The sequence below is a fragment of the Harpia harpyja genome, chromosome 1, assembly GCF_026419915.1.
Source record: "Harpia harpyja isolate bHarHar1 chromosome 1, bHarHar1 primary haplotype, whole genome shotgun sequence".
NCBI lineage: Eukaryota > Metazoa > Chordata > Aves > Accipitriformes > Accipitridae > Harpia > Harpia harpyja.
In genome coordinates this window covers 5,918,335-5,939,228 of record NC_068940.1, presented here as the reverse complement: position 1 = coordinate 5,939,228, position 20,894 = coordinate 5,918,335, and the positions used below count along the sequence as shown (strand labels likewise).

Sequence of the window (20,894 nt, the reverse complement as noted above, 5' to 3'; positions counted from 1 at the left end):
GGAGTTTAAGTGCTCTCCACTCATCTGAAACTGTCTGGGGAAGTTTTATGAAACTCCACAAAGGCAGTTGTAAGATTGTAGTGGGTGGGAAGACCCGAGAAACTGGGTGGAGTGGTGAGAAAATTTTAAGAAAAGCTGGCAATTAATCTTAGCTCCTGGGACTTAGGGACTTTCCAATGCTGGCAGGTCTCAGTATGTGTGTTGTTATTCAGGCTGCACGCCAAGAATATTTAATGCTGACTGCTGAGTGTGTTGGAGAAAAGTCATTGTGCAGGCACTGTCACTCAGAGGAAATACGCCACACCATAATCATTGGTTCAACAGTCATTTTGCAGACAATGAACGCTGACATTTGGATAGCAAATGGAACAAATAGTAAAAAAAGGTGGGTGGGTGGGGAAACCTTTGTCTTTTTGATAGTTAAGACCATTAAATCTGTTAGTACACATTGTCTGTACATGGGCCCTGAGATGCTGTTGCAGTTGTGATAATGACAGTGCTGTGAGGGGGTGTTAGGGCACACGGGGAACAACTGATTGTTGAAATAACAGTGGCCCTTTGTGGTTAAAAAACACTGTCTCTGTCCTGAAAAGATGTACAACGTAAAGCAGCAAAACCAGAGAAAAATGAATAAAGGGTGGCAGAAAAGAGGAAAACTTCGTTTGGGTGTAATATAAAGATGTGAGTTGCCCTGCGGATTTCAACTGAGCCTGGACTTCAGACCTTATTTTGTGTAATGTGCTACCTGTTAGTTGTGGCAGGCTGGGATGTGCCCTTCCCACTGCAATACATCAGTGAGTGTTTATGGAATAAGCGTACTTAGAGAGCTGGGCTGGGTGGGGAGACTGACTGAGCGAATGAAGAGATGGGTGTCTCCTCCTGAACTGAGCCGAGCGAAGATGCGCGGCTAAGGGAAATGTGTGGACGTGGCCACGCTACCCCTTTAGGTCACACCAGGCCAGTTATACCCCCTGCTTATTGCCCATGTATGTCCATCCGAGGAGCTACCGAGGCACCCCGGCAGCCCCCGGGGCCACCCACGCTGTACGCCGCGTGGGGTGCCGCTGGCACCAAGCAGCGATGCCGGCGCTCCCTGGTACCTCGCCTGCACCCCGTGCATGCTGCACCCACATCCCGCCTGTCACCCTTCAGCCCTGCCAGCACGCTGAGGCAGCTCCGGGCAAAGGGGAGAAGCAGGAGACGGGCAGAAAGGCAAACACACCGCAGCGAGCAGCAGTGGTTGCTGCAGGGCCAGTCGGCCGCCTTATCTTGGGGACTTGACTTGATAACCCCGGCGCCAGTGCCGGTCTCTTGCAGATTATCGGCTAGTCACTGCCTTAGATGTGCAGGACAGGATCACTGCCACACTTTGTCACGGTCCTTGAGGGAATACACATAGTGTGCCAGGGCACTTTGAGAATGGCCTCAATTATTAATAACCATTATGACTTTTTTCTGTCAGTCTCTAAGGTCTTGCTGATCATCATGGATTATTTATACACCCTAGTGCTGATTGCACCAGCTCTGTATCATCAGCCCTCCAGTGTCTACCTTTCTGGCTGGCATCTTTTTTCCTATGCAATACCCCCTGCTACACCACAGGCGTAGCGATCTGCCTGATCAACAGATGTATTCCCTGTTCCCCCCATTGTGGATGCAGCCATAGTCTAGTAACTTCAGAAAGTTCAGCCGTGTCCTTAGTGTATTCAAGATGGGCTTGTGGTAAAGGAGGTAAAGGTTGTGCTGGGCTCAGCTTTGGTGGCTCAAGGTTGAGCCCCATGGTGGTGGTAGTGGTATTAATGGTGGTTTTCACCCCATCCTTTCTGATGTTCAAGGCACCCTTCTCCTCATCCAACTGGTGATGAGGTTCCCCCCCTGCTGCTTTTCAGTGATAGCTTGATGCACATCCATCAGCATCATGGCTTCCTTCCCAAAGACAACATGAGACATCTTGTTCTGAAGGCAGGATGACCTCCAGCTTGGAGAATTACCATTCCTGGTCTCGTGAAAGCTATCTTTTTTTATCCGTCATTGGAATCCAGCCTGTATGTATTCTTTTGACAGCTTTTCCCTCCCAAAGAGATGCTATTTCTGCCTGAGAAATACCACCAAACTAGAACCGGTTGGGAATTTCTCAGACAGATACTTAGATGTGGCCATTGCAAGTTGCCTATCTGAAACTGCAGTCCTGTGCACGCTGCATGGCTGTGTTAATGCAGACCTTGCCCCGTTTCCAGCATTCACCACACAAAGCTGACTCACAGCAGGCTCTGTGGGAGGCATTCTCAAATGTGAGTTGTCTGGAATGCCAGTTATGTGGAGCCTTCACGGAGGTCCCACGGGGCACAGGACGCTCCTGAGGTTTAATCTGTTGATGGAGCAGTGGAGGCCCCTTCATGTCTTTGTCACTGTGGGCAGATGGTGTTGGGTCTCCTGGATGCAACCACAGAACTCTGCAGAATCAGCTGAGGAAACCAGTCCTAGCAAGAAGAATGACATGGGAGAAGCTTACGTTAAAGAAAAGGAGCAAGCAACAGATTAAGAAGAGATCGGAGCAAATGGTCAATGTGCAAAGCCTCCAGACTGAGATGTAGATACTGAACTGAGCAGACGAAGTGAATAAGCAAAGAGAGCATGCTCACAGGTACTGAGAGTGGTAAGCATCTGTCTAAACAAGTCTGTTGTCCATTGGTTATTGAAAAAACAAACAAATAAAAAAAAAAAGGAAGAAGGGTCTACCCTTCCTTTTATTAACTGTCTTTTCTTCTGCCTCAATATGAAGACTAAATGTATTCCCTGTTTCAAAACGTAGAATTACACTGCAGGGAAAAACAAGCATAAAACCCCTCCTCTGCTAGCACTGCCCACCTCTGATAGTTAACTTTGCAGTGCAGGGCTGGGCTAGGTAGAAAGCTCCTGGGCCAGAGACCTTGACTGGGAGAAAAGCAGTAATTCCGCAAAGGGTCGAGGGTACACTTTATGGATAATGTTAAACCAGTCTAAAGGCTTAGTGCCTTCAAAGAGGCTATTACCTTGCTACCTTCCTTTGCTTTTGCAGTGAGCCAGTGCAGGGAGTTACACTAGCAGGAAATGACTCAATGTTTGAAGGTCTACGTCTTTTAAGAAGTTTGCTTAGCCCCAGCAGCGGGAGGTTGGAGTATTAGGCTGGGGAAGCGGGACCCCTGCTTTAGGTGGTGGTCTGTTACTGGAAGAGCTAAACCTGCCGTGCAGAACTGCCCTGTCCCTTCGGTATCCCTAAAACTCTCAAAGCAGGTTCCCATAGGAACAGTGGAGACACGTGTAGTCACCCCCAGGTACCCATTACTCTGAGAGGTGTAGGTTCGCTCCCAGAGGGTTGGAGACTCGTCTTCAAAGCCAAGGCCTGGAGGAGGTCATGTAACTTGGAGAGGAGAATGGCAGGAAAGCTGAACACCAGGAGTTGAATGTGGTAATAGAAGCATTTTTAATGTTCAAGTCCTTTTGTGGGTTTCACTGTGTTTACACATGGCTAATTTGTAGCAGGTTTTTTGCTTGTGAGATACAGATAGCTCCAAAACAACCATAAGGGCAGATAAAATAATTTCTAGAGAATGTGTGTGTATATTACATTAAAAAATAACCTAAGGGCTTCGTGGTATATAAAATGTTAACTGAACATTTGTATAAAACTGGCATGTCGTGTCATCAGTGAGACGAGATTATAGACAGTGATGAGAGAGTGATGTTACTAATGCTACTGACATGCAAGAAGAAGCAGCAGGAATTCTTCCCTTTTGTGTCATCAGAATCTAAGCACATGGTTAAAGCCAGAGGAGAGCGTGTATGACAGGGAAGAGCACAAGAGAATGGTCATTTTCTGTAATATTTCCTATGTTGAGTTTTCCCCTTTTATTTTCCTACAAAGAGGCTGGTTTGTTTAGCCTTGAGGCTGAAATTGGCTGTAATTTCCATGGACAGCAAATTTTGCATGTGTGGTACAAGCAGTAATATTTTCCCAAAAATATGCTTGCCAGCCTTGTGAATACAAGAATTCAGAGGTGCTAATTTCTGGGACGTGTAGTGATGGTGTAAGTGGAATCAGTATTCAAAATTCAGTTAGAGTAAATACCCTGCAGCCCTTATGAGAAAACCCCAGTATTTTGTGTTATACTTACAGGCAGCCTAACACTATCAGAAGAGATTCCTCAAGCGTACGCAGCAGGTAGGACTCAACCTGAGCTTCGGGTAGCTTTTAAATGAACTGTTTTTTCTGAGCAATTCTGTGTGACCTCCCCCAAGGATGTCTTCTGCTTTAAGTGCCTTGCTGTCTAGCAATAAAGGAGGTGGGAGTTGCATTGCTGAGGACAGGAGGTTAAGGAGTAACCTGATTGGGGAAGAAGCCAAACTAAACAAAGGTTTAGATCTATAGCTGAAAATAGTATAACTTACCATTTTCCTCTGCCAGTGGCTGACACACCACATTTTTTGTTCTTTAAAACCACAGTGAACCATTCCCAAAAAAGGAAGTGTGACCTCTGTTTTCTACACTTCTGTCCTCTGCCTCATCTGGGGAAAACCTTTTCTTGCTGTATTTCTCATGACACATTTGACTGGAAGGTTTCTTCACAGCGTTTCTGCTGGGGGCTGTTTGTTTTATCTTGCATTTTGCAGTAGATAACAGACCTTTATGCTGCATAGATTAGAGTTGGCAAATTTTGCCACTGATTTCTTTAGGTACAGATAAAATGCCTTAGTCTCCCCCTCATGTCTATACTTAAAGCAAAATTTTAAAATGTCTGTTAATGGGAGTGCTGAGTGATTTCTGTGTTTCCTTTGGTTCTCAGCTGGCCACGTGTGCACACTAATGAGACATACTAATATTAAAAGTGGAATTTGGAGCGGAGCAGAGGCCAGCCTAATAAATCTGCTGTTAGTTCAGGCTCTGCGGTGATGTTGCTGCACCCAGGGGGAGGAAGGGCAGAAGCTGGGCGTTGGGCCGGAGGGACAGCAAAGGAAATCAGCCGTGGGCAGGCGGAGAGGCAGGATCTCGGTTGCTGAGGGCTGGAGGCAAAAAGCAGCGTCTGAAGCACTGTTGGGGGCAGGAGGGTGTGCAAAAACAGGCTGTGGATATTTAGTTTCAGGAGGTGGCTGTACTGCAATGAGAGGATGAGTGATTTCGGAGTGAAAGGTTCTTTATACCTAAGAGTAGATAACAGAGAATCTATAAATAAATAAATAAATGGTTGCCTTAATTTGGAAGCCTCTTCCAGGAAGACAAAGCAATCAGTTTTTCTTCTTTTTCTTCTTCTAGTACAGCCGAGGTTTTATGCTGACCAAGCTCTGACTTCAAAGCTGGCCCTTCTCTGAGCAGGGAGCTGGGCCCACTGACCTTGGCAAGTCCCCCAAACCTGAGTGCTCGGTAATTCTGTGATTGTGAGCACTGAAGGTGAAATCTCTGCTCCATTCACCCCTGATGTCAGTGAAGCTGGAATCTTACCCCGAAAGAGTGCTGATTATAGTAAGTCATGGCCAACAGAGGAAAAGCAATTTAGATGTGAAAGGCTGTAGATGTTCCAGGTTTGAATTTGATGGATGTCAGCTACAGTAGCTTGTCTGCCATGTTAGAGCTGTTGACCCCTGTGAAGTAGACGGATGATGTATATACCTGCTTCCCACTGAACAGAGCTCCTTACCAAACAGCACTCATTTAGAAATTGGTTGGTCACTCACCAGCAGAACCAAGGATTTGAGTTGTCACAGTGAAATGGTGGCCTCACCACTTGCTTGTATTTCCTCCTACTGTATGCAAGTGTAAAGAATGCTTTAAAGAGCTAGATTATTGCTGTTACGGATTTCACCCGCCTCCAGGCCAGCAGGCGAGCAGGCTGGAGCTAGCTATGTCTGTTTAGTGCATAAAGAGGGAGGCTTGGTTTCCAGAACTGTAAGTCTGGTGCTGTCACGAGCATCAAATCCATACAAGTGTGAGAGAGAGAAAGGCTGCTGGAAGAGATCAGTCATTCTCCAGAAGGGCCACTGGCTTGGACTGGAAAACCCTATCAAAGGCCGAACATATAAATCTGTAGCTGTGAAAAGCTATGGAACAGCTCTAAACCTACGATGAATTAGAGATCTGGTGGATGCCAGAGTCTCTGAAAAGTTACTTGCAAATGCTAAATTTCACTATCCCTCTCTCACCAAGTGGTTGTTTTTTTATTGTGCCTTCTGTAAGATGATCATGACTTGTAGCTATCCAGAATAGTTTGTTTCACTGAAGTTATTTAATTCCAATTATTTCTCCTCAATCACATTCAGAAAAGACTTTGTAGAGCGAGGACTAGCAAAACTCTGGAAAACAGATCTGAACAGCTGTACCTCATCACTTTGCGAAAGATTAGGAAGGGATGAAACCTCAGGCTTTTGGCTGAAGTTGGCCAAAGTAAATACAAAGTGGAGTCTTTAGGGGTTGTGATGAAACTAAAAGTAGCAAACAAGTAAAGCCATCAAATACATTCAGATCACAGGTTGCACGGGATATTTGCCTTTCCTAAGCTTGATTGGGTTAAGCCAGACCATCATCTTTTTTGGGCAAATAAGGTCCTTTATTTTATCAGCAGCCCTGACATTAGTGGGATTATTTCTATAAAAAATTATTCTTTAATGTGAGTGAAAGTATTACAACCTAGTCCTGTGTTTGGATGTTATATCCCCATTTATTTTTCTTGTCCATTTAGACTTGGAGCTCCCTGGAAAATAATGACCTCTTCGTATGTACAAAGTATAGTTGGTTGTGATTCCCCCACAATCCTATGTCACTTATACTAAAGAGCTTAAATGTCAAAAGGAAACATTTTGGCCTTTATAAGAATAATCATTTTTATATAATTTCCTCTGAATTTAGACAAAATGGATACATTCCCATGAAATATTTTAATTGTGCCCAAATTAGTATTTCCCGTTTGGCCAGCTCTACTCTAAAGAGACTTGGTGAACACAAAGTCACTGGGAACAAGCAGGACTGTGGGTCTGATGTTTCTTACTGACCTTTCTATCTTAAATTAAAGGTTATTCTTTGTTATGTCTGTTGGAGTTTCTACATACTATTCACTTTAAGGAGGAGTGAATTTGAATAATATAGGAAAAGGTGGCCTGTGCATGGATCCTTGTTAAAAGGCAAGAAAGTAAGTGGCATAGGCCTGTGACAAGTTCGTGTTGAAAAGGAATGGGAGAGATTGTGAGGGGAAGGGTTATGCTGTGGAAAATACCTCTTCATCTGAGAGCACAGTGAGCTTGCCCAGGGTTTTGAGGGAATTTCTGTACTCCAAATTGCTTTCAGTGCTGAAGCTCAAGAAGTTGGAGTAGCTTCCCTTGAGTGTCTCGGCTGGACAGATGTACCTGCAGCTCCAAGGTGCCACAGCCTCCAGCTAGCTTGGGTACCGCTGTTCTCAGCTGTGGCTCGCAAGCAGTGCTGTGGACCAGCTAGAGGACCCGCGGCCACCTCAGGTAGGTCCCTTCTGTGTTTCTGTAATTAGCCTTTAAGAAGGCAGCAAGAGCAGCCTCGGTGCAACCACCTGAGGGGTTGAGCACTGCAAGGGGTGAAGCACCATTAGCTTTCTCCAGTGAGTCTTGACTTGGAACAGCCTGGGGACCTTTGCTTTCTGCAGCATCAACACACTGTGAGAATAAGTGCTGCTTTGGCAAAGGCATATGTCTCTAATGGGGCTAGTGAGACAACCTGGGTGTTACTCATTTGGGGGAATATATGCAAATTTTTAAGTTGTTGCTGTTCTTAGACTGCTAGGAGCATGAAAAGTCAAACCAGTTATTTAATCAAAAGCTTTACTGTTGACAGTGAGCAGGACAGCATTCTTTTTTTTTTTTCCCCATAAAGCTGTAGTCAGTAATAAATAGCTGGGTTTTGAATATATTTTTGTGTTGTTATATACATGCGACTTTACAGTACAGTTGTTTGTTGCTGAACAAAATTTCCTGAAGTATTTATCTACCACCACTTTTACATTGCTGCTATATTCCTCCTAGAGGAGTGATGAATGCATTTGCTGAGGACTATGAATTTCTTACAATCATAGAATCATAGAATAGTTTGTGTTGGAAGGGATCTCCAAAGATCATCTAGTCCAACCCACCTGCAGCGAGCAGGGACATCTTCAACTCGATCAGGTTGCTCAGAGCCCCGTCCAGCCTGACCTTGAGTGTTTCCAGGGATGGGGCATCTACCGCCTCTCTGGGCAACTTCTTCCAGTGTTTCACCACCCTCATCATAAAAAATTTCTTTCTTATATCTAGTCTAAATCTACCCTCTTTCAGTTTAAAGCCATTACCCCTTGTCCTATTGCAACAGGCCCTACTAAGAAGTCTGTTCCCATCTTTCCTGTACATCCCCCTTTAGGTACTGGCAGGCTGCTATAATGTCTCCCTGGAGCCTTCTCTTCTCCAGGCTGAACAACCCCAACTCTCTCAACCTGTATTCACAGGAGAGGTGCTCCAGCCCTCTGATCATCTCTGTGGCCCTCCTCTGGACCCACTCCAACAGGTCCATGTCCTTCTGATGTTGGGGGTCCCAGAGCTGAACGCAGTACTGCAGGTGGGGTCTCACCAGAGGGGAGCAGAGGGGCAGAATCCCCTCCCTCGACCTGCTGGTTATGCCTTTTTTGATGCAGCCCAGGATGCCGTTGGCTTTCTGGGCTGTGAGCGCACATTGCCGGGTCATGTTGAGCTTCTCATCAACCAACACCCCCAAGTCCTTCTCCTCAGGGCTGCTCTCAATCCACTCATCGCCCAGCCTGTATTTGTGCTTGGGATTGCCCCCACCCAGGTGCAGGACCTTGCACTTGGCCTTGTTGAACCTCATGCCTTGTCGAACCTCATGAGGTCTCGTCTTGTTGAATTGCAGTACCTACAGCTAGTTCCATCCTCCTCATACTTGCGTGTTCCCTTTGTTCACCATGTGTGCTTGAGTTATGGTCACCTCGCTGCATGCTGGCTATTATGAAGCTGCTGTTGACTGATTCTCCAAGAAATGCCAACAGATGGATCTCTCCTTATCTTATGTTTCATTTTGAAAAGTACACAGGGAAAAGGAAAACAAAGTGTGTTCTTTTTACTATTCAAATTTGATCACACTGCTTGGGAACAACAAATGTCAGCTCCAGGCTTAAAGTGCTAAATAACATTGTTTCATAAACACACAGCTATTTTGTCCAAACTAACTGCTTCATCAAAATGTTGAAAAATGTACTGTACCACTGGGACGGTTCTGCCATAGACAGTTTTATTCCTCTCTCTTCTCTTATTTGTGCTTTAGGAAAAGAAAAGCAACAATATAATCACTTTTATTTTTATTACTCAAATATTTGCTCTGGAGCCTGGAGAAGAGAAATAGTTATTATACGTTATGTAAATGATATCTTTAAAGAAATCAGCCTTACAAACAGTGCTACATTAACCCTTCAGCAACACCTAGCACCTTATTCTTCTTTAGCTGTTGACAAACAAGGCCAATTAACATCAGCAAGATAATTAAGTACAGCTCCAGGTAGTATTTGCATCCAGTCTATTGCTGTTTGAAAGCTGTCTCTTCTCCTTGCCTCCTTGCAGCTTGAAGGTGTGAATTTTAACACCTAAAAAGTATGGAGTTTGGATTTGGTTGAGAATAGAGCAGGACTGCTTTTTTTTCTTATTATTAAAACATTAGATGAATAATTATAATAGGGAAGTGACTTCAACCTTCTGCTAGATTTTTTTTCCCAAAATCGTTTGCACATTTCGGGTTGCTTTTTTTAATTCCTTATCTTCCATATGGCAAATTATTCTTTTTGAATGTCTTGTATTTAGAGTGAGAACACTTTCGGAATGGACTTAAGTGGTGGTCCAAAACCAGTGTAATTATGTTTGTTGCCAAGGAAAGAAGAATATTATTCCTGGAGACACAGCAGGCATTTTATTAAATTATTGTACCAGCTGGAAACAGATTATTGCCTTTATTTTAAACTACCATTTAGAGGTCTAATGCTTTTATTTCAATGGGAAACAAATTTTTAGGAAGATTACAGCTCATGTGTTCTTGTGATTTTTACTGGGGTATGCTAGGTTCATATAATTATCCACGATAGTGTTATTTGCCTTGGTTTTGATGAGGCTGTTATTACCTGCAAGTCAAAAGTTGATCCTACTGTTATTTCCCTTCTGTCTGATACCCCAACTAATTTTGGAGTGAGGAAGAGCATATGCAGCAGGTGGGCTGTGTTTCTAATAATTAGTTTTCTTAAGCATGTTATAAAGAGCCTTGCCAAGAAAATATCACTGTAGCATTTTGAGCCCAGCTGGCACTGTATTCGAGCCTGAAGAGGGGAGGAGAGAACAGCAGACTGAGCCATGTTCATCTGTGGACTCTCTCAGCCAGATTCACCTACAGGTGAATTTGGCTCTCCCTGTGCTCCAGAAAATGTTTTTGCCTGGGATTTTGTGGAAGAAAACAGAGGTAGTTCTTGTGCACACCTTGTATTGTGAAGCATATTCATTTTTCCCTCTGAACGAAGTCCTTAGGACACTATCAGACATAGTTTCAGTTGAACAAGGAGCTCTTGAGGTTGAGAGGAACTGCACGGCTCAGTTCTCTGTCTCAATTGCTGGGATGTTTGGGCACCCAGAATGAAAACATGCTGATGGACAACAAAGTCTGAACAAAGGCTCTCTAAGCCTTCCTTTCCCAGCTTTCCAAGCCAGAAATCGATAAGAGATGGCTAAGAGCAATAGCAGCAGGGGTGCAGTATGGGTCTGTGTTTTGGCAGTAAGTCTGATTTCACGGTCTCTAGATCAAAAATGCCTCAGCCACGTAACGCAGAGTGCTGACACGGTATGAACTCACACTAGCACTTCAAATCTGTTCCAAAATGTTGAGGGGTTAGTATTTCGACTGCTTGCCTTACTATCAGATCAAGTCGTTGTCTGTCTTCCTGCAGCAAGCATAAACTCCATGTGTTTTGGCTAATCAAATGGAAATATGATCCTGGGCCCGTTCCTGAACTGAATTAAATTTGTATTGCTGAATTAAATTTGTCAGGCAGTGCACTGGCTGTGCAGTACCAGTGTGAGTGTTCCCCTCCCTTCTCCCAGAGAAACGGGAAGGCAGCAAGGCTGGAGTGGTTTTCCTTAGCATTTTTCCAAAGGTTGCTGAACTGTTTTGGCTGGACCACTCAAATAAATTCAGTTTTATGAAACATGGAAAAGTTCAGTAAGGTTACATGTGTTTGAAAAGTGCCAGGTAATCCTATCAGCCCCGTGTTCTATATAACAAGTCAGTCCCAGAATATATATTGCTCTTCAGGTAGCCATGATTAGCAGATGGGTGGTATGGCACTTGGCTTGTTTTAAAACTTTGTGCTAAGTAAACTCTGTCATACAAGTGAGCTTCTTTTCTCCAAATTAAATATGACTATTTGGTGGGAAAAAATAATCCTCTTTTTAAGGCTTTTAGACTTTTCTTGGTCTTTGTTGAAGAAATCAAATGAAGGACATCTTCTACCTCTTTGTGAGATTACTTTGATGGAAGCTTGATGTAGAAAATGCTCATGTCCCCAGTAAAAACATCTCTTTTATGTCTGATATGCTATATGTGTAAGATACATGTAATTTCTGTAGCATAGTGCTATAGTCTCCTGACAGCCTCTGAAAAAAAGAATGAATGTTGCCCTTTCCTACCCAGTAGAGTAACACTGAAAATGTTGCCAGGATGCAGCCACCTACCTCAAACTATTGCTAGAGGCACTTTAGCAGCAAGGCCCATTTGTGCAGTAAAAGCTCTGTGATGAATTTAATACACATGAAGAACTGACTTCCCTAGGGAAAGCAGAAATAGGATCAGAGAAGATAATCAGAGAGTCTGAAGGCTTCAGGAGGGCAAACAGGTGTTGTCTGTGCTGTGTTGCCTCCCACTTTGCACCTTAGTCTGGAGGATACATTATTTTCTTCTTTGACATTCAGGACTTTTGCTTCAGGAAGATTATTTTTTTTAGTGAAGTCTTGAGTCCTGATGCATGAGCTAAAAGCCATCTGTGTGCTTTTTTTTTTTTTTTTTCTTTTTCGGTGTTACTGTTCCAACTGACTCTCTGCAGTCCATGGTTATGAAAAGACTGAACAAGAAAGTAAAAAACTGAAAATACCCTTTGGGGAAAGGAACATGCAGTCAGTCACCTCAAGGTCATATAAAGTACAATGGGCTTATGCACTGGTGCAGGTTGAACTGATTTGTTTCATTAATCAAAACTCATACTGTGTTTGCAAAGAATAATTGACATTAGCAGAGCTATGTTACTTAGGAATCCAATATTAACGTCTCTGTTTAATTATATTGAGTTTTAAAGTCAGAAAATAAGCCTTTGCTTATTCAGTAGCAACAGTGTCTCTTTTATTAACAGAGCAAACCTTTTGTCATGTTATATAGGACAATTTTTGTATTTTTAGCAATGAAATAAATACCAAGTTATTGTGACTGTGATTTGGTAGGGATTAATGTCAGATTCTGAAATGGAGCTGCACTCCGAGGAGGTCCTTGTGCACATTAGTGGGGGGAACCAGAAAGAAAATGTCAAAAATTAGCACAATATTTTCAAAAAAAGAGATATTTTGTTGGGGGTAGGGGGGTGGGGGGAGGAGGAGTTGGAAAAGAGAGGGTTCAGGATAGGGAGGGTGTGTTGGGGAGAGGAATGCATTAAGCACTGGCTGAAAATGGAAAACTGAAGGCAACAAAAAGAGTTGTATCGATATGTATTTAAAGGAAATTAGGGATGATTAAAATGCAAAAATATTTGATCATGATCTAACAATTGCATGTTGTGGCTGCTGCTTATCCTGCAAATTTGTTACTACCAATGCCCTACCCAGGCATCTGTATTTACCAGTGTTTCTGCAAATGTGCAAGTAGCAGCTCATTGGGTGAGCTTTGTGGTTTGTTTGCTCAATGCCTAGTGTAATGTGGCTTTGATCTGTGAGGCGTCCATAAATATTACTGCAACCCACATGGCTGTGATGTCCTAGCCCACTCTTCTGTCTTCTTGTATTGTCTGTCCTCTGGGGAAATCAATGGATCTACAAAGGTATTGCTCAGTTTAACGAAGATGGCAAAAGCATCTTTTCCTGAATTTCATTCTTAATTGAAGACATCTTCTACAGCAGGAATGCCTGGTTTATGTCCTATGTGATCACTCTGGCCTACTAGGGTAATTTATTCCTCCCCTTCTTTCCGTAGTCTAATTAAGTGGATTGTTTCAGTGAAAGCGAGCACCTCTCTCTAACCACCATCCTCCTCCTGGGGACTCCTTCCCTGACTGTTTGAGGGACATTCAGCCAGTCACGCTGGGGTGACGTGAGCTTGGGAAACGTCCCAGCTGAAAGGAGGCTGTTCGTGTTCCCCACGTAGGTCTCGGGAGCAACTGCAAAGGTGATGGCCAAGAGAAAGAGTACGAATTGCTCTTTTGCTTACAGCAGCTGAGTCCTTCCCCTTGTTCTTGGGCAACTTCTGGGCAAGGAGCTGGCTGCCCCACAGTTTCCACACGCATGTGCTTGCTTGGGCTTTCCGACCAAGGCTGGTGACCTGCTGGATGTTCAGAAAAGCCACAGCACGCAGGTGCAAGGGTTTTGTCATGGCATGGGAGAAGGGCTGTGGCACTGTCCTTCTCCATGTTCTCGGTGGAAGTAAGGGACCTGCCTAGAATTAAACAGCTTGGTGCTACCATCCTACAGGGACAGTTGTTTTGGCATGATAATTGGAGTCAGGAATTAGGTTGCTGAGAGAATCTTCTAGCAGAAGAATTGGTCCCAAATGTCCCTTCTGCAAAGCACTGTAAAACCGGTGTGGCACACAGCCATGCTCTGACACACCTTGCTGTCTACTTAGTTAAGGAGTCCCACAACAAAGGAAGGACTTTTTCTCCCTTTAATTTCTGTTGCTTCCATTCCTCATTTTCAGCTGCCCATCTTGCCATGGTCCCCCAATATTTCATTTTCCTGAATAAACACGCCCTTTCAAATGGGGTTTGCTTATCTGCTCTTTCACCCAGCTGGTTTTTAGTAAGTTTTGTAGCTAAAAATTCTTAACTACTACCTGGTACTTTTTGGTTCTCCTCTTCACAGATTGTATCAGCCAGGAAGAGCAATTCTCACTCTTTCTAACTGTAGCAGTTGTGTTGCCCTGACAGAACCCATTTTAACTGAAAGTGCTGATAATACCTTGCTTTTCCTGCTACTGCTCTGCATTTTTCCAGTGCTGAAGACATTTTTACTGAAAGCTTAACCAACATCTCCTCCTCGGTTTGCTGTGTCAGGTCAGGGTGCCACCAATAATTTCAACGTAGCTTTGGCATTTTTCCAGTATTAGCTGCCTGTTCACTTCAGGATTCAGCCTCAGCACCTCTGCTTTGTTGACCTCTGAAGCTATTGATTTCTGTAGCTGGAATACATTCAAGTCACTGAAGGAAAAGTCTGCTTTCCCTTATCAGCAAAAAATGTTTGGTCCTTCTGTAAGCTGCATTTTTAATTTTGGGGTTTACTGCAGGAAAAATGTTGTAAACAGTGTTTGTTTATTAATAGCATCTTTTTCATTATTTGCTATCCAGATACTTAGTAAATATCAAGATCTTTTTTTTTACATGATGATGTAAATGATGATTTTTTTTGATGATAAACTTAGGCACAAATCTGTTTATCCAGTGGCAGAGTTCAGTGAGGTTTTACAGAACCTCCTGATTTTCATCTTTCTCCACATCAGATATATGCATTCCTCACATCTGGGGGGATAATCAGGGGCATCTGGAAAAGCTTGTGCAAAAGAGCAGTTCCTTCACCCTCCCTCCCACCCTACGCTAAGTGGAAGAGGACATACTTCTCCAGGCAGTACTGACTAAGAAGAAATGTGCCTCTTTTTTGGGGAACACAGGGGTTCTTTGTTGCCAAACTTCAGTTGTTCTTGTGTTCTAACCTTTTCCTTTCTTACTTATTTTTAATGGTATCTAGCCAGTGACTGCTGTTTCTCATGCTTGGAAAATATAATTAAAGACACCTGTACATCATAGATGGTATAGAATCACTTCCATCATTCTTCACATATTATGGATTGTTGATGAATTCTCAGCAGTGATTTGGCTCAGGAGGAGCAAAGTGTGTCTGATTTCACTGGCCTTCTCATTTGCACCAAGTCTGGTTCACACTCTTCTGCTAAAAGGGACCTTAAATTAAGAACAAAATTTGTTTACTGCCACTACTGCCTCCTGTCAGGGCCTAAGGAGACCTAGCATCGATATAGTCGTTAATTGTGTTTAGACAGGGTGGATTTGTGACATTTTATACACTCAGGCCACCATATAAAGGGGGAAAGGTTATACTCTACATCTGTATCTTTCTCTGGGGCAGTTTTGTTTTTCTTGGTTGTCTGGGTTTTGTTTTTTTTAAAAAGTTTCTCAATTATGTGGTTTTGTGGGGCAGCTTCAATGGCTGTGGTCTCAGAAGTCTGACAAAAACAGGCGGTTGCTGATCTTGCAGTTGTGTTTGTCTGTGTACCTGTAGGATGAAGGGCAGTATTATTTCTTGAAGTATTCCCATCAGCTGAAACACAAAGTTTACTTTTATGAAAACTGCAAATATGAAATCTAAATGTGTATTTTAGTCTTTAAAAAAATACTTATTGCTGCCAAACAAAGCTATAAATTTTATTTTGTCCAAACCAAATGAAAGGTTCAATCTTCCCAACATAAGACATTATGCTTTTTAATTCTCTTCTGAGACTTGAAGGCTCATACAACTAGTTTAATTCCTCCCTCTGGAGCTTGTTATCCATCAGTTAAATAGATTGATACAAACTGCTGTTTCCTGATCCTGGTCTTTACTAGTTTTCTTTTTTAATTAACTAAATCTTTTTCTTTTTTTTTCTCTTTCATTTATTTTTTCATACTCTACCCATCTTTCCCCTAGAAATGATCCTTTTTTTGATCAAGAAATTGTCTCAGTTTTGTGATATAAAGACTGATTATTTTCACAATTATTAACCAAAGTGTGTGTGTGTGTGTGTGTGTGCAGGGGGGAGTGGGAGAGTCTTTTATTTCCTATCAAGTGCCTCATGTCTTATTTATGGACTTGCACACTGTTTTTTTCATATACTTTATCATCAGGTGCTTCTTGCAGGTTCAGATGGAGAGACTGTGTCTGTTGTAGTTGTGCCAGCTTCCCTGCTAAATGTTTGGCAGAGAAAAGTGTAAAACCCTATTCATGAACAGTGAAAATCAAGACCTAAAAGCAAATTCCCCTAGTGACCAGATTTTACATTTCCTCCCCATCCTACTGCTTTTATCTCATCATGAAGTCTGAGTTCCTAAGCAGAATTCATTTTACTGAAGAAGCAGAACTTCATTGTAGAGAAAATGGTAATTTTTTAAGTTTTCCCACCTTATAAGGGGCTTGGTTTATAAGAATGTTTATTCTAATTTGATATTGTCAAGCACTGAGTGGGTAACTTGGAAATCAGAAAAAAAAGTCAGGCTTTAGTCTCCACACAGCCACCTCAGGTTTATGTATCTGCCCTGGTTGGTGCAGCTCTGTCCTTCCAGGTCTTCACTTCATTGCTGTAGAGACAAAGCAGGAGCCCCTGTCTTCCAAAATCTGATTTTTTTTTTTTTATTATTTTATTTTTTTTTCAACTGAGAAGACAGAATGTTTATGGATATCCACACAGACACACCAAATTTATGTTTTTCTTCCCATGAATCTCTGCTCACTCTCTCTGGCAACTGTGAAAGCCCTTTGCTGCTCTTTCCCTCGCTCTTAGTTCACATCCGAATGTTTGACTTCCATGTGCCATCCCTTTCCTTGTTGGTGGCAATACAGGCCTACTTTTGGAGTCACTACTTACCAAAGATCAACATGAAGGTTTTTGTTTCAATGGCACAAGCCTTTCTTCTATCCACATTGAAAATCATGTTGCTTTTTCAAGAGCTCCACAAGGATCCAAGTGAAAAGGTGAGGACTGCATATAGGTGTACCTTTCAAAGTTCAATGAAACAAGGCATTAAAATCAGTCCCAACACCCTGAGTTTTAAGAAATTATTTCCTACTGAACTGATTGGGAGTCTGCAGAGAATAACTTTGCTCATATGTCCCTCCCAGATTTGCAGACAGACTAAAGAAGAGTCCTTTGAGCAGTGTGCTGCACTTCTTGGCGAGTTCAGCGGAGCGGTTGGATGCCCTTGACACCACAGACACAGGAGAATTCTCTGTGCCATACATGCTCAGGTATTTGCAGAATGGGGTTCAGCTCAGTAAATCTTTTAATGTATTTATTTTCACCATGAACTGTGCTTTGGCTATATTGTCCGCAAGGTGGTTTGTGTTTCAGCAACGAGACTAGGAATGATGAGCCATTGACATCAGGACCAAGTTTGGCACTGGTGGAGGCTGAGACTGACTCATGTGATTTACAGTCCTTTTTGAAATAAATTTGTCACCAGATGCCAAAAACCAATCACTAGCACTGCTTCAAACTTCAGATTCTGGTTCTTTGATATGTATTTTTGTACTGGAGTTACTGGTTTATTTTGCTTAGTTTGGTTTTAAAATAAACCATTTTCTGGTATGTGGAAATAGAATACAATATGTATTCAGTCTCTTTGGCCAAAATCAGCTGGAATTGCTTTCCATTGCTTCTGACTGGCACAAAAAAAAAAAAAAGAGCTAAACAAGGACATAGTTGTAAAAAAAAAAAAAAGAAAGCAAAAAGTTTGGCAGCTGGGTTGGGACCTGTGTGTCAACATGAATGCACACTTGTGAAGGTAGTGCTTTTATAAAATCCAACCTTTTTTTTTAGTATAAATAAAATCTAACCAGCTAATAAAATCTAAGCTGTGTGGCTATGCAAAACTACTCCAAATGAGTTTGCTTCCCCCTGCTTCTAAAATCAAGTGTATATGGGAGTTGCTATTTTTAGGTTTCATTTTAAAAATAAATAGGTTTGTCTTTAAAAAATGGTTTGCATCTGTTGCATTGGTGGCATTCTCTAATTTTTGTGAACTACCTATTCTACTGTATGGTATAGGCCACTTATATGAAGTAGGAATATACAATAATCTCTACAGGTTTAGATGAACCCTGGTAAGAAACAGTATTGTCAAAATCTAGCACAAATATGTTTAGACCATTTGCCTCACGCTGGCTATCACTAGGGTACAAGGCTTTTGGATTCCTGATACCCAAAAGGATTATTCACTCTTGGCTTCCCTGCATACTGTACAAGAAAAAGGGAACTATAAATCATACCTTGCAAAACTTGGTCAGGCTTTGATCCTCAGACTTGCCAAGTTTGTCTTACTATGAAGCAGCTGTTCCATACGCTAAAGTTTAAAAATTAAGTTTTTGAACATAAAGGGAGGGAGAGAGGGCAAAAAGAGGGACTGAGAGTGGAGGTTGTTCCATTACATGTAGCTCTGAAGGGGCAGTTAATTCCCTGGTGTGTGGTGGTAAGAATTGCCTAGTTTTTTTCAACAGGCTGCATATGATCAATATTTGAATTAAATCACTCTGACAAGGAGAAGCAAAGACTTCCCTCATTTGGGGGGACTGCAGTGTATGTGTCATCCACCATACACATTGTCATTGGCTTGTACAGTTTCAGGGCAGCAGGGTGCACTAGCTTGTATTTATTTGCTTTGGAGCTAAGTATGCTTTAGCAGCTCACAGGGAAACAAGCAGTGGGTCCAGATATAATAGAAGTCTTGTGCCTGCCAGCTCTGCTTTCCCCAGAGCATGGCCCCAGATCTCACGTGGCCACCTCCAAGAGGAACAAGTCAAGCCATCTTTAAATCTGTTTTTTTCTTCCTGCAGTTGTTTACTTCCAAAGATACTGCTTCCAAGACATGTTAACTGGAGGGAATTACATTAGCAAAATGGGAAATCCGTATAGTTAGCAGTGCCGTGGTTGACTGGTTTGTCTTCTTGGCTTACAGCATAGTGATATTCAAACTGTCAGCCACGTCTAAGTTGGATTTAAATGAAAGTGACTCCAAACTGGCATGTAAAATTCAATTAAATCACCATGTCAGCTCCTGTATTTGCATTCTGAGGACTGTGACTACAATAGGTGTTAATTCTATATATTATTACAGAATAATGACATTTCGGGGGTCAGTTTCCTGGTGGAAGATAAACAACAAAGATACAAATGTAATGAAGCCTCATTCTGAAATGCAAAGCAGGTGCTGTATCCAGCAGAAAATTAAGTTAATCAATAAACTAATTTGATATTTTAAATTCTGAGTAGAGGCTATGCATTGGGCAGATTTAATGCAGTTTGAAAGATAGTGTAAATTATTAATAACAAAATTGTGCTGAATATCTCTATCCATTCATTCATCCTGAAAGTGGGGGACTTACTCCTAACTATTCAACAATAGTTATAACAACTGGCTTATTTTCTTCCCTTCCAGCCTGTAGGAGGAATAACTTCATTCATTTGTGTCAGTTTTATTTGCGTATAGAAACGTGTTCAAGGGAATCTAAGCTGGAGAAATACATGTCAGTCAGTGCTGTGGCTGCAGCTTGGCGTTGGTCACAGTACTAATAGATAATAGATAATAGAAAATACAAGGCAAGCCCAAGATAATACAATAGATAATAGATAATACAAGGCAAGCCCTGTGTGGGCTCTGTCTGCTGCATGTCCTACGTTTGATGATGGGTTTGTTTTTATAGTGAAACACGGGTGTTGTGGGAGACCATGGCCACACAGTGTTGGTCCTTCATATAGACCTGGCACAAAATACCAGTGTAGAAACCCCAATTCCATTATAGTGGTGGAGAGCAGAGAGAAGGGAGCTCGCAAACTAAGTGGATGTGGTTCCTCGAGGTATATGGCTTCATATAATGAGCCAGATCCTAAGTAGAGAAGAGCATGGATAAAACTGCCTTCCTACCACTTTTGGCGTGCCCATTCCTGCTTGTTACTAGGGCACACTCAGCTCGCTCAGTTCACCAACCAGAGCATCCACAGAAGTCTATAAAACATTTTGGTAGCACAAGGTTGCCAGAATTATTAAACTATTCTTCTTACACCAACATAGGAGTCAGGAGCAGTTACTAAGCCTCTTACACCCTCTGGACTTCATGGCAAAGCAGGGTGAAAGATGCTTGCTCTGCTGCATTGCAGCAATAAAACCTGGAGTTCACAGATGAGTGAAAGGAGTTGGTGTGTTACTGGCAGGCTGAGGATCCATGTCTTACAGTGGTTAAGAAATTCCTAAACTGAAGAGAGAATGCGGTCTCATTTTCTTTCTTGTATTTTTTTCTTCGCTCTGTTCTTCTGACCAATCAGTATTATCTACCTGAGTAGTCTTTTACTTGGCAAATATTTCTGTCTATTTACTGTTCTGCAGAAAACTATTCTTTCTGGTTGATCCCCTTACTTGCTTCTCCTTTTTTTGCAGCATTGGGATTGTCATCCACCTGCTGTCCTCCACTTGAGTTCGAAGGTCTCGATCTCGCCTTTCCCCATCTTGCACATATGTATGTATTTTTTTATAAACTATTCCCAGAAGAAACTATTCTGACTGCTGTTACATTTTGGAGTCTAATATCTCAGAAATATACCCAGATGGATGGTAGAAAAAAAATCAAGTGAACAGGCCAAGGAATCTGCTAAGAGGCAAGGTGAGAGAAAGAGCAATTGAAAAGTGATCCTGATGGTTCAGTATACACGGGCTAAAGTGCTGAATCTTTGCTGTCACTTCTAAATACAATTGGCTCTTCTTCCACTGTCACTGATTTCTATATAATCCTCTATTTTTCTGACCTCAGACTATGTGAAGAGGACCTTTCAAATTCACAGACTTCAAGAAAATACAAGTCCAGTTTTACCAAGCTTC

General features: G+C 42.3%; 1 long non-coding RNA gene across 1 annotated transcript; it reads left to right on the top strand.

The window, feature by feature from the left end:
- The first annotated feature begins 16,386 nt into the window (after positions 1–16,386).
- Positions 16,387–20,668, top strand: LOC128139706 (uncharacterized). Its single transcript, XR_008234475.1, has 3 exons — positions 16,387–17,001; positions 17,149–17,274; positions 20,457–20,668. It is a non-coding gene; the product is annotated as an uncharacterized LOC128139706 (long non-coding RNA).
- The last annotated feature ends 226 nt before the right edge of the window (positions 20,669–20,894 follow it).